Source organism: Panicum virgatum, chromosome 4N (genome assembly GCF_016808335.1).
Source record: "Panicum virgatum strain AP13 chromosome 4N, P.virgatum_v5, whole genome shotgun sequence".
In the NCBI taxonomy this organism is placed as follows: Eukaryota; Viridiplantae; Streptophyta; class Magnoliopsida; order Poales; family Poaceae; genus Panicum; species Panicum virgatum.
The window spans coordinates 17,141,145-17,154,844 of record NC_053148.1 but is presented as its reverse complement, the minus strand read 5'-3'; the positions used below and the strand labels follow the sequence as shown (position 1 = coordinate 17,154,844).

The 13,700-nt window shown below is 49.3% G+C and overlaps 1 pseudogene; it reads left to right on the top strand.

The window, feature by feature from the left end:
• Window positions 1-10,442: 10,442 nt before the first annotated feature.
• Window positions 10,443-12,377, top strand: LOC120669184 (annotated as a pseudogene).
• Window positions 12,378-13,700: the final 1,323 nt, after the last annotated feature.

The window sequence follows — 13,700 nt, the reverse complement described above, 5'->3', positions numbered from 1 at the left end:
AACCCGAAGAAAAGAACGAAATCGAAAGAGAGAACAATATCGCTAATAGATTCGGAAGACATGATTATCATTACTCACATAATAGATTCGTTTGGATCGTCACCACCGAGTACATACCATTGATGACTCCAACTAGCTCATGAACTCCAGCATGGCACAACCTCGCAGGGAGGCCATGGCGGCTAGGGGTGGCCTAAGCCATCTCCTAGACAACTTCGAAGACTTGCGGCGGCCGTCGTCTCCATCCGGTCTTGGCCCTAGGTTTTCGTCGAGTTCTGGGTGGATGGATGCTTCAAGATGAATAAGGTGCGAGCTATTTATAAGCCGAGGAAGCCACCGGTCGAAGGGGAGGCCGAACCGCCTCAGAAACGGGCTAGGACGGCCGGCCCCATGTGCCTAGGCCGGCCGGCCTACCCCCTTTCGGGCTCGCCTCGGTCTCATCTTTCGCGTGTAGACTCCTCGCATCTTCTAGAGTTTATGTCCTTCACAATTGCACCCCTTTGGATGTCATTATCTTGAAGATATCTTTGAGGAAAGGGTAGGATAGGGAATCCTTCCTTAAATCTTCATTTGCTTTGCTTAATCCCGAAGTATCTTGATCTCATCTTCGTGGGCTCGGTCCTTTGGGCTCTCTTGGAGAATGGATGTGCGTGAATGGGCTTCGAATCAACATGGGCTTTGGTCCTCTCTTTGGGCTTTGGCCTTCGTCTTTCTCCGTGTCAGCGCTCGATCACGGGTCTCATCATTTCATGCTCCAAAATAGGCCAAAAACCTGCAAAAATGAAGTTCCTCCAAAATATATGTGCATATGTGAAAATGACCAATAATTAGGCCGGGGTAAGGACGGTTAGTGATTTTGATATTGAATTCATGCCATTATCAAGGATAAACAAGGGATAAAACAGGTACTTAAGGAGCGCCAACACGCTCCTTGCAGAGGGCCTCTTGATACGGTCATGCACCGAGGGTGCTTTCGCTACGTCGGCCGCGGCCGCCTTACCCCGTCCTCCCGGTGGAGTGTGCACCGAGGCCTCGTGGTCCTGCTGCGCAGTACCACTAGCCTTTGTCGAGGCCACAGAGTGCATACGAGACGCAGAGCTCTCAGCTTGCTGCACTGCAGCCTGCTCGATGAGCACCCGTGCCTCGTCACGCATATTGCGACCCTCGGGCGTAGAGGGTTCGGGGCATTGCCTGAAGCAGGTAAGCCGCAGAGACGAGTTTCCGTTTGGCCCTTTTCAGGTCCAGCGGGTTGTCGACGTCGTCGTCGGCCAGGATCCGCTCCTGGGCGACACGTCCCGCCGCCCGAGCACGCGCACCGCGCGTGGTGCGCTCCTGCTCAAGCACGGTACGCAGCTTCCGCATCTGTCGACGCTCCTCATCGAGCTTGGCCTCAAGCTCTTTGAGTTGCGTCAGCTGCGCCTGCCGCGCCGCTGAGCTTGTCGAAGCAGCCGGGTTTGCAGGGGGAACCACCACTTGGTTTGCCGGTGGGTTTTCCTCGCCGTTTTTGCCGTCGCTTGGCGTGTCGTCGATTTGTCCATCCGCTAGCTCGACCATGAAGCACTTCTGAGTGGGATCGTAATCCCCCTCGCTGGAGTCGTCGGAGCAGGTGAGGCAGTAATCCACCGCCGCTTAGAATGACAAGAAGGCGTCGAGGTTGCGGACCCCAGAGTAGTCCCACTCTGGGGCCGTGATATTCTCCACAAAGAAGTATGCATCATCCGCAGACTCGGGGTACGAATCGTCGGGAGTTGACGCAACGAGGTTGCGGATCGAGATGAGGTGGTGACCCGGTAGATCCTCGTACGCACTCATGTTGGTGCTGGCTGACGAAGCGTAGGTCACAGCAGCGGAGCGCATCCCAAAGGGAAAGGGCGACGGCTTGGTCGCGCCCTCCTTGGGAGGCACTGGGGCTGCACTTGCTGGAGCGGTGACGTCCTCCGCCGCGGCGCCAGGTTGCGACACGCCAGCCTCGACCCACGTGAGGGAGCTGAGGCAAGCCGCTCTGTGCCGCTCTAGCCCGAGCGCCTCTAGTGCCAGGGCGGTGGAGTCGGAGTGTCAGGGTTGGCCTTGGCCGGGAGGAGCTCCATGTCGTAACCGTTGCCGGTCGCGACGAAGTTGAGACTCCCAAACCGGAGCACCGTGCCTGCAGGGAGCAGGTGTGGCCCGTCTGCCATCTAGAGAATAAGAGGGAACGAAGACAAAAGTCACGCAACGAGCCCCTACCTGGCGCGCCAACTATCGGTGTCCAGACCTCGCGGCCTGGCGCCAACTAGTAATCGATGCTGCGTGTCCCTAACCCTAGATGGTTGATGCCAGAGGTAACACAGTAACGCAAGGATGTTTTCAGGTTCCAGCCGTGGGGCCGTACGTCCAGCAGGGGTGTGCGACGGCACTGTATTATCTTGCACCGAAGTGCCTGTAGTAGGGGAGTACAAGCAAGGCGAGAGAGAGAGGGAGGCTCCCAAATCTCTACTAAGTGACTGAGGCGAGTGCCAATATCGTGCTCTGGAGAGCGGGGTGGGTGTGTGCTATGGGATGAGCGAGATGAGTTCAGCTCGTGGGTGGGTAGAAGCCCGCCTCCCCCTTTTATAGACACAAGGAGGGGTGGAGTACATGTACGGGGAGGTCAGAAGTCATCGTCTTCTCCCAGAATTGGGAGTGCAGTGGTCAGCTATTGTTGGAAGTACACTTTGGGGTACTAGAGGGCATGGCGCCGGGCATGGCAGTCGTCCTAGGAAGTCCCCTGGCCTTTCGGAGATCGCGCCGGCATCTTGGTGACTCCTGTGGGCATCGTGGTAGTTGTTGTGGAAGGTACCGTCCTCTGTGCCTGAGCTGGCGGTGCACCGAGGGTTCTGCTGGCGTGGGTCTTGCCCTGGTCAAGGTCCGTACCACGTCCGAGGGTTGCGCCCATACCCGCCGAGGGTTCTGCGGTAGAGGAGGGTACGGGGAGTTGGCAGCACAGTGGCAAGAATAGCGTCAGGCACGCCCGCATAGGGTGTCGCAGGCTCCCCACAGGGTCGGCACAATACCAGGGATGGTGGTACAGTGACCGGAGTTGGCGGACGGGACTCCGGTCACCGCATGCTGTGCGGCGTGGTTGCCTGACGCCGCCTGACCCGCGTTTTACGGCGGAGTGGTTGGCATTAAATGCTTGTGTCAGACGGGCGGATGAATAGATGGGTTGCTAGTTCCATCTGCTGAGGGGTAGCTGTAGGAGAGCTGTAGATGCTTCATGGTATCCGGGTGCAGAGCGACGACGGAGTTGTCATCATTCGTGGCTTCTTCCTCTTCAGGATCGCCGTCGAGTAGTCCTTCCCCGTCGGATCGGAGGAAGACGGCTCGCCTTGGTTCGCCGTGACTGCAGAGTCTGACGAGGTGGCTGGCACTGCGGGCCCGATTGGCTAATTGTGTTTTGCGTTTTTGAGGGCGGTTTAGTCCCTAGTTAGGGTGCCCCTAAATATGGTACCCGACACATATCCTCGTAGTTGGTATAGAGTTGAGATATAGAGTATGGATGGATGCAGAGAAACTGGCTATAGAGGAGAGAATATCGATGACCAGACAGGAATATTCTTTTTAGATGATGGATTTAGAGTATGACGAGTGCAGATAGCCTGACTCCTGGAAGGCGAGGCAGCCCTCCAGCAGAATCCCGTTGGGGACGTCGAGGTCCATCGTCGCGCCGCCTTCGAACGTCAGGGCAACCGTCGGCACCGTGACATTGCTGAAGCCGGTGAGGTTGTAGCATGTGTTGAGGTCTTGGTTCGGCGGCAAGAGCGAGTACGCCGCCATGGCGCTCCGGAAAGCACTCCGCAGCGCCGCGTAGGCCGTGCGCGGGAGCTCCGTGATGACCGTGCCGGAGTCTATGATCATGCCATTGGACTTCGAGAAGACCGCCGGCGGGTATGTCCAGCTGCTTCCCGCCGACGCTGATTCCGGTGAGATTCACCACATAGAACGTGGCTTCCTCGACGTGCATCGGCGTGAAAACGAAGCCCGATGTGTTGGCGCTCGGCGCGCCGCCGAGGGCGAGGAACGCAGCCTCGCTGTTCTGCGCTGGGAGGCAGTACGAGAAGTCGAGAAGGCGCCGCCGTAAGCCGGAGATGTCTGCATGACAAGCGACTCCGGCGCGCCGCCAAGGTTTGATATATTTTATTCATGATGGGCTAAAAGGGAGCCTGTGGTGACGGGGTGGAGGGGCACGACAGCCACATCATTTCTGTTGAAAAGATGTACATGAACAACTAACCATTACACCTTATTTCAAACTAAGATAGCATTTTATTTGGTGGCTGCTATTTATATACACCAATATCCCAAAAATAAGTGCACTTTTTGTCATGCACATGGAAAAAAGTTCCTTTAGGTTCATATGTAGAAATATACTTACTTTTGGAAAAGAAGTAATTGATAAATTTATATACCTTAACAAATATTAATAAATTTAGGATAACAATCCCATTCTCAGTTTATATACAGGTCAAAAGACCTTAAATATCATTTTCATGTACATATAGTCCTTCCAACTAGGGACGTATGATAATTGTTGACCATAACCTTTTATCATATATATTTTCCTTGGGGTTGTAGTTGAACATGGAGCGATTAATATGTATAGGACTGTGGACAATCAATCATGAAGATTTCATCATGTATTGAGTAAAACGAAAAATCGATATATGTCATGCGTTATGGTCATGTGACCGTCCACAAGCCCCGATTTCATACCCAAGCAACTATAGCACAATAAGCAATCACAACATCCAATGCTAAAAATTTTCAGATCAAATACGCATAATGTGCATAAGGTTTTAGATTTTGTCGAACACTATAATTTTTATATAAAATTTATCTTTATCCGGCTTTATATCAAATGTTATAAGTTTTTTAATGTGAATGGCTTCGATTTCACCGCCCAATCCAACCATGACCCGGCAGTGAAAACGAGAGTTATTGTCACCACGGATGTGTAACCACGGACATGCGGTGAAAATTGACCAACCACCACTAGTTTGGGTATCACAAAGACATAAAATCGACCTATTGGTGTAACAATTCGAGTTTTGAATTAATTTAATTGAACTAGTCACCAAACCACTAAGGTTTAAATTTTATAACTTGCATCAAAAGTAAGAATTTATACTTCATAAATTTAGGGAAATCCTTCAAATTTTGTCTCTTAAATTTAAAAACTTCTGTAAAAAGTAAAGTTGTACAGGCTTTGGTCTAATACAAAAGGAAGTCCACTTTATCGGAAATTTGTGAAGACTCTAATTCACTCTTTATATTATATTTCATTGAAAAGTATTAACGCGTGGAGAGATTTCTAAATCAGATTCACTTGGCTTTCTCTAAGCAGTTTACCTGACTAATACATCATTTGGACTATAAACATAGGTAGGCACTTTATATTAAAAAGAGTAAATTAGTTTTTTGACCATAACAAAAGTTCAGCTTAGTTTCTTGGCCCCTTTCTTATTGAACTTGCTTATTTGGCCTAAAAATGAATTACATTTTGGTTCTTGGACCTTCCGTTAGTTTGACATGTTAACGGTGTTAAAAGCAATGTGGAATGAATCTTTTACTCCCGGTGCCAAATGAAACACTCATACAAGCATTTTAGGCTGCCCGATGGAATGCACTCGGCAAACATAAAGACACTCGGCAAATTTAACGTTTCTGGTACTAAATTTAATAATGATGAATATCGTTACAAACAAATTTGATCAATAAGAAAAGAAAAAAGATCATTTTACTGCAGAACAGACCTTTGATCCGGTACATTTGTTCCGGTCGCTGTTGGGCCCGGGACCAAGGGGAGCTTTTTCCCCGGGTCCAACGCCTAGCCGGGTGGGGGGGGGGGGGGGGCAGGGGTCTTTGGTCCCGGTTGGTTCTTCCAACCGGGACAAAAGTCCATGAACCCCTTATCCCCTTCCCCCTCCCCTCACCCGAGCCATTCAGCTCACTTCTTGTTGTTCTTAGCTCGGGTGGGGGAGTTCTTGTTAATTTTTTTCAGCTCATTTGTGAAGGGTCTTGATTCCCCCAGCCATCCAGCGGCTCTAAAAGTTTGGAGCTTGTTTCTCTCATCTTTCAGCAGCTCATTTCATGCTTTAGAAATAGAGAAATGTGAGATTTTTTTTCTATTTATACACCATTTTGAGCTCAAATGTGGTACTTAAGGTTTGCATATGTAGATGTGATTCACTTGTTTAGTTCATCTAAATGAGTCTAGAGAGTTAATGTGATTTACTTGTATATATGGCCATATATTATAAATGAGTGTAGTATATTTTTTATTTTTAGAATGAGATGAGTATGTGGATAGTAGAAATTTTTAGAGTGAGTCTAGTGAGTTGGTGCAATTTACTTGTATATATATTCATATGTGGATAGTAGAAATTTTTTGTATTATAAATGGATCATTTTGACGCTCTAGTGATGTATTTTTAGGCTCACATTGAAACCATCTAGAAGTTTTTAAAAAAACTCATTTTTTTAGAACAAGTATACGTCGTTAGCCTCGATCCAGCGGTGATGGCACTGCCATTTGGGGCCTACATGATATCTGTGACACGATGCGGTATAAGGATGTCGCCGATCGGCTCGCCGCAGCACCATCACTTGCGGTTGATGCGAATGCAACACTTGGCGCACACAACCTAGCTGTTGTTGCATATCCGAGGCCCACACGAGGCAAAGGCGTGGTTCTGTGGAAGTATGGGTTCAGGGATTACATTGAATCATACAGAAGTCGGCAAAGAAGAAAGAATGAGGAGCGAGAGCACTTGCAAATGCTAGAGGAACACCTCCTCTCACATGATGCAAGACTAGCAGATGAGGCCAACGCGTAGTGGCCTTAGCAATGAGACAGCAACAACAATCACAAGCGGTGCCTCCAGAACCTAATGTCGCCGCGGATCTATCTCAACGGAAAAGCAGCTACGCTTCCATGAAGCTCCCTGTCGATATGACAGCAATCCCCGTAGTTGAAGCGATGGTCCAGCAGCGCTATCCAGTGGATGAGATCAACCAGCGGACACCTTGTGACCTGCAGAGTGCCGTCAAGAACTTAACATTCACGGTTGCGTACGGTACCTCTATGCCAACCCAACCAGGCAACGTGTACCATGGGTAGGAGATTCCAGAGGGATACGCTAGAGTTGGCGTGGAGTAGGTGTGCGAAGGTTGGGAGACACTCGAGCTCGATATTCCTGGAGGTGACGGGGAGAGAACAATAGCAGAGGCCATTCATGGCTACATCCTATGGCATAAGGCGCTACATCATCCTCAAGTCTAATGATCGGACATCAAGGCCGGCATCTCCACAACCCTTTCAAAGGGCACCCAGCATGATTCCACCGTCTCCGCGAGCTTCACCAGAACACTCTCCTTCACCATCATCTCATGGGCAGCCGACAAATACTCACGCTTCATCATCGCCACCATGGTCACCTCCTCCGCCGCCGGCAAAGAAGAAAAGACAGCCGCCGAAGAAGCAAGCATTTGTTTAGAAGCCTCCAAAGAAGAAGAAGCCAAAGAAAAAACAAATGAGGCTCCTATTTTACCCTGGGACATGAGCCTTGAAGAATGCGAGAGGATAACTAATAAAAGGGTTAAAGAGCACTTCAAACCAAACAAGCCAGAGAAGACGGATAAACCAATAAATCCAGGAGAATTGAAATTTTTTTTGGAATGTGCGAATCAAATAAGAGAAAATTCATTCCGCAAGATCTGCCTTCAGACTATGACCGCTCGATTATGAAGTCTTATGAGAAGAGGAGGAAATCAGGGTCGTCGTCGACCAACGTTCCATAGCTCGGAGCCCAAAAGAAGCAATCAATAGAGCCGCTCATAGTGCAACAACGGCGGGAACAACAAACCTTAATTAGTTTTTTTTGTAAACAGTGAAGTTCACGGCGGGCTGAGGTTGCAGGGACAGCGGAAGTTCCAATGGCCCAAGTGATCAGATGGCACTATGAGGAGGGCAAGTGTCTTGTCCACCCCCCCCCCCCCCCACCCCAACCGAGGTCGTGAGTGTGCTGCCAACACAAATGCGAAGGCGAGTACATGACCGCTACATGCTTGCGATTTCAAGTGGCCTTGGGATGCAAGGCGCAAAGTTTAAAGATGAAGATTTCTTCTGTGGGGAGGGCATTATATGGATAAATTGGGAAGAAGTTTACCAACTATACCATCAGGATGCCCTCGACATCTCTGTTGATCCCTTATTAAGTAACATATTTTATTGCATGACCTCAATCTACTGATCCCTTATTTTATTTTGCATAATGTAGAATGGAGATTTGAACTTGCAGAAATAGAGGGTACTCCCACATCAGCTTGGTCGACCCAACACAGCAAATTGGAAGAATCTACATAACAAGCCTGATGAGATATTTGATAACTTATACAAATACTTATCCGTTCAACACCGCAAACATAAAATATTGTTTCCTTACAACTTTGCATGAGTATTTTCTTTCATCTAACTCTTTCTAATTCTGTATAATTGAGTTGTTTCAACCCTACCAAGAACTGCCTCCGTATAATCTTGCAGTGATCAGTGGGTACTACTTATCATAATTCCCAAGAAGAGCTAAGTGGATACTACTTACCATAATTCCCAAGAAGAGTTTAATGGTAGTTATAGACTCATTGAGGAGAGATCCAGAATAATACAAAGACATGACTGACATTTTGGAAAGATAATTCAAGTACGACTCCTTCAAACACTATTACATTGAAATCATTCATTACTTCAATTTAGTTGTTCTCAATCACGCGCAGGGTTTGGAAAAAAATTCATTAAAAACATAAAGGTAATTACAGCAATGAATTAAAATTCAAGACAAATTTTCCGGTACGTACGGAATGATGCTTTGCACGTTTAATTACTTTTAGTATATATACATATAGATACCTGATGACTTCTTTTCTCTTAAAGTGTTTGAGGCAGGAACAATGCAATCATTTATGTGCATACCATGTTTGTGAGAACATCCACGGTCTAATAGGTCCTCGAAAGAAGTATGGGATTGGAAGAGGGAAGTAATAAAAATACTTTGTCAATGTTTAAACTCGTATTGTAAATAGTCGTAAGTAATATTCTCACTTTTCCATAAGTCGAGGCGATGCACGATCAACTTATACTAGAGGAAAGGATTCGGACAATTCAAGAAGCATTGTGTGGATTTATTCTCGAGCAAGTCCTCGACAGAAAGGGAGAATTCTACTATGATGGAGTGTCAAACATTGATAACAGGAGAAAATATGATAATATTATGAAAACTTTGAGACACTTTGTATATTAGTAATTAAGAATATGTGTATGTAAATATATATTTATATATATCTAGGCATATCTATGTATGTGTATGTGTGTGTCTCTATATATGTAGATATGTGTGTGCGTACGCATAGATGTATATGTAAATTCCTTTATATATGGAAATTATCTATGACAAATATTATATTAATGAACATATATATATATATATATATATATATATTAGTGGAGTTCTTACTCAGATTGAATTCCAATACAAAATTATAATTGAAATGAAATGCATAATTGAAATGACAAAAAAATGAGAAAAGGATGAGAGGGGAAAAAAACCAACACCAACCGGACCAAAGGGTGCGCCTGCCACGTTGGCGATGACAGCTCTTTTGGTCCCGGTTGGTGTTACCAACCAGAACTAAAGGTCCTTATTTGTCCCATTTGCCAGACCCGGGACAAAATGACCCCTTTTTGTCCCGGTCTAGCGGTTCCGGTTGGGAAATCGAGACAACAAGGGTTTTCCAACCAAGACAATGCAACATAGGTGTTTTGTAGTAGTGATTTAGATGCATATTATCTTGTTGGAGGGTTTTAAGTTCTATACACAACGAGTGCTCATATTTTCATGAATTTATTCCAGGAATTAATTTCGCTATTCTTTATTTCATGGTAGGCAATATGAAGCGTCTACATCAACTTGGTCGATCTAAAAATCTTGTCGGTACAACTTCCACTTATATATTTTTCTCAATAATTATGGTTATAGACAAACTTGCACATAATAAAATTAAAGTTACGTTTTTCCCATATGCCATGAAAGTGGTGACAATCAGGTCATTGGTGACGGACAACACCAAGCATTATGAACGACGACCACACTTTTGTCATCAAAAACCATACATGACAAAAACATGCATGGCCGTAAACGACAGCAGTGTACGACAACTGGAAATATCATATCTACCTGAGTACCTGTTGTGAACTAGTCTGACCACTACGGAAAAGACGACATTAATTTGATCGTCGCAATCTTCGCTCATCCTGTCCTGTGTACTGCTAACAACTTATCGGTGAATCCAAGTGAAGAGGTGCATATACCTGGATGCTTATCTGTAAGCTTCCGACCATCCGCCCGTCTAGCACAACGAGACACTCTTCCTCCATGGCCGCCTCTCATCTGTTCGTGTGCATCTTATGCACATACTACTCTGTCGCTCATGGAGGCGACGAGCATGGTGGCTTTGCAACGGTGCTGACCACCAGCAGGTCTTTTCAGCCAGAAGCAGTCACTACAAGAAAAGTACCGGTATGGAGATGAACTGGTACCTATGAGTACCGGTTCATCTCCATACCGGTACTTTTGGGGTGGATGGAATTTATGAATGAGCCTTAGGTACCGGTTGGTATTATCAACCGTTATCTAAGGCTCTCCATAGGTACCGGGTGATAACTTTTATATTAGTATCGGGTGGTACCACCAACCGGTACCTATAGACGAGCCTTAGGTACCGGTTGGTGTTACCAACCGGTACCCTATGAGCCTTAGGTACCGGGTGGTACTACCAATCGGTACCTTAGGCTCATCCATTGGTTACTTTAAAAGGAAAATATCTCCTTCTCGATCAGAACAACTGTGTAGCTGAGATGGTAAAGGAGCAACGTGCGAGGCTAGAGGTCGCGAGTTCAAGTCCCAACCAAAAAGAATATTTTGCGTGAATTTTGAAGGCTTAGGCACCGGTAGTTTTACCCGATACCAAAGGCTTTGGGGGTACCGGTTCAAAAAACCGGTACCAAAGGCTCATTGCAACCGGTGCCTTAAGCCGATTTTCTAGTAGTGAGCAGTATGCTTGACGTCAAGAGGTACACAACTAGTTTGGTTTGGTCTCTGCACATTGAAATAACAAATAACAGAGATAGATAACATGATGCCGCGCGCATGCATGCTTTTTCAGTGAACCTTAAGCCGCGCCACGCCACGGTGTCCGTGCCACTAGCTCACCGGCACGGACCATGCACGTCGTCGCCGCAGACCACTGGAATACCGTCCTTCGCCGAGAGGCTCCGCCGAAGCCGTGCCCGTGCCAACTACATCATGAGCCGGGCGTCCAAGGGTACGGTGACCACGCTAGCAGACGACAACGTGACCATCCCGGCTCAGCTGGGCGGCTCTGTGGACTCGCTGGAGTACGTGTGGTCACCGTGGGCTTGGGCACGCCAGCCGTGCCGCGGGTTCTCCTCATGGACACCGGCAGCGACCTGTCGTGGGTGCAGTGCGCGCCGTGCAACTCCACCGCGTGCTACCCGCAGAAGAACCCCCTGTTCGACCCGAGCAAGTCCTCCACGTACGCGCCCATCCCCTGCAGCACCGGCGCGTGCAGGAACCTCACTGCCGGCCACTACGGCGGCGGCTGCGTCACGAGCGGCGGCGGTTCCCAGTGCGCGTTCGCCATCAAGTACGGGGACGGATCGCACACCAAGGGCGTGTACAGCAAGGAGACGCTAACGCTCGGGCCTGGGGTCACCGTCGAGGGTTTCCATTTCGGCTGCGTCGACGACCAGGACGGTCCGAACGACAAGTGCGACGGCCTGCTCTGGCTCGGCGGCGCGCCGGAGTCGCTCGTCGTGCAGACCTCTCCGGCCTACGGCGGCTCCTTCTCGTACTGCCTCCCAGCGTGGAACAGCGAGGCCGGGTTCCTAGCCCTCGGCAGTGCGCCGAGCGCCAACGCATCAGGCTTCGTGTTCACGCCGATGCGCGTCGAGGTGGACACATTCTATGTGGTGAATCTCACCGGAATCAGCGTCGGCGGGAAGCAGCTGGACATACCGCCGGCGGTGTTCTCGCTGGGCATGATCATAGACTCCGGTACGGTATCCGCTCTTGCCACCGAACGCCTACGATCTCGCCGCCGCCAGCAACGTGACGGTGCCGACGGTTGCCCTGACGTTCGACGGCGGTGCGACGATCAACCTCGACGTCCCCGATGGGATTTTAGTGGAGGGCTGCCTCGCAATCCTGGGCAACGTGAACCAGCGAACATTCGAGGTGCTCTACGACGTCGGCCATGGTAAAGTCGGATTCCGGGGTGGTGCCTGCTGAAGTACTGGTGTTTCTGTGTGGTTTTCGTGCTTTGCTTCATGGGTACATCCTGCTTCTCGATTTCATTGTCAAGGTGCTCTGCAAAATAAAAGTGGTTCCTGATCTAGCATTATTCACTACGGGACTCGCCTAGTTTGCCGTGTGGGGAAGACACACGGCAAAGCCTTTGCAGTGTGGACAAATCGCTCGAAGAGGCCCTTAACCGTGTGCCTTCTGTCGGGCACGCGGCAAAGAGATTGTCGTGTGCGTTTTCCAACACACGGCAAAAAATGAATGGCAAATAAAAAAAGAAATTCATGTGGGCCCGGCCGCTGCCCTACCGTTGGCCGCACCGACCACCACCGCTGCCACCACCAACCGCCCGCTGCTACCCTGCCGGCCGCCACTAGACCGCCACCACCACCAGAAGCTGCCGCTGGAGCCATCTCCCACTCCACCATCGACGTCGAGCACAGGAGGAAGAGGTTGTCGCCATCGCAGTCCCCCGGTGCGGCCTCCCGCCGCGAAAGGAGGGGATGGCCAGCTCGTGGTGGTCGGATCCTGCCTCACTACCACGTCTCCCGGTGACGGTGCGGCCTCCCGCCGGGGAAGGAGGGTCTGGGGCCGCGGATCCGGCGGTAGGAGAGGAGAGGGAGGGGGCTGCGCACCAGAGGAGGAGGAGTGGGGGGCCGCTGCCGCCACCGGAGAAGGAGGACCAGAGGCTGCCACCGTCGCACGCCTCCGGCTCCGTCGCGCCGGGAGAGGAGGGAGGGCGCCCCGCGGCGAGCCGGCTGAGGGAGGAGGCCGGCTGGGCGCCGTCCTCCCGGTCCATCCGCGCCGGGAGACGAGAAGGACGGGGCCGCGTGCCGAGGCCAGAGCAGCCACTCCGAGCCACCGTCCTAACAATAATCACAACCGGAAACTTCTAATTATTAGTCATTTTAGATTTTCTAGATTTATAGACTTTACTACGTCTCTGCATATGTATTTAAGGGTCAAACCATAAAAGAATCGGACTATAAACTTATACAATTTTAAGCTAAAAATATATAAGGATCAAATTAAATTGTGAAGAGACCACAAGAGTTATGATCTATTACCACCCCACCCTGATGTAGTATGGTGAGCTCTGCCCCTAACACAAATACCTATTTGTCTCTTATCTTCTTTTCTTGCTCAACGTCCCATAGTGAAGCGCAGGAGGAAGCGCAAAGGCAGGGCACGGCGGTCATGGTGTGGCACAAGAGAGCCGCGTCATGCCATGGTGAGCTGTCCAGGTGGAGCGGGAGGTGATTATACATGGCTAAACAGGCTGTGTCTGATGGGCGGCATGGAAAACAACAC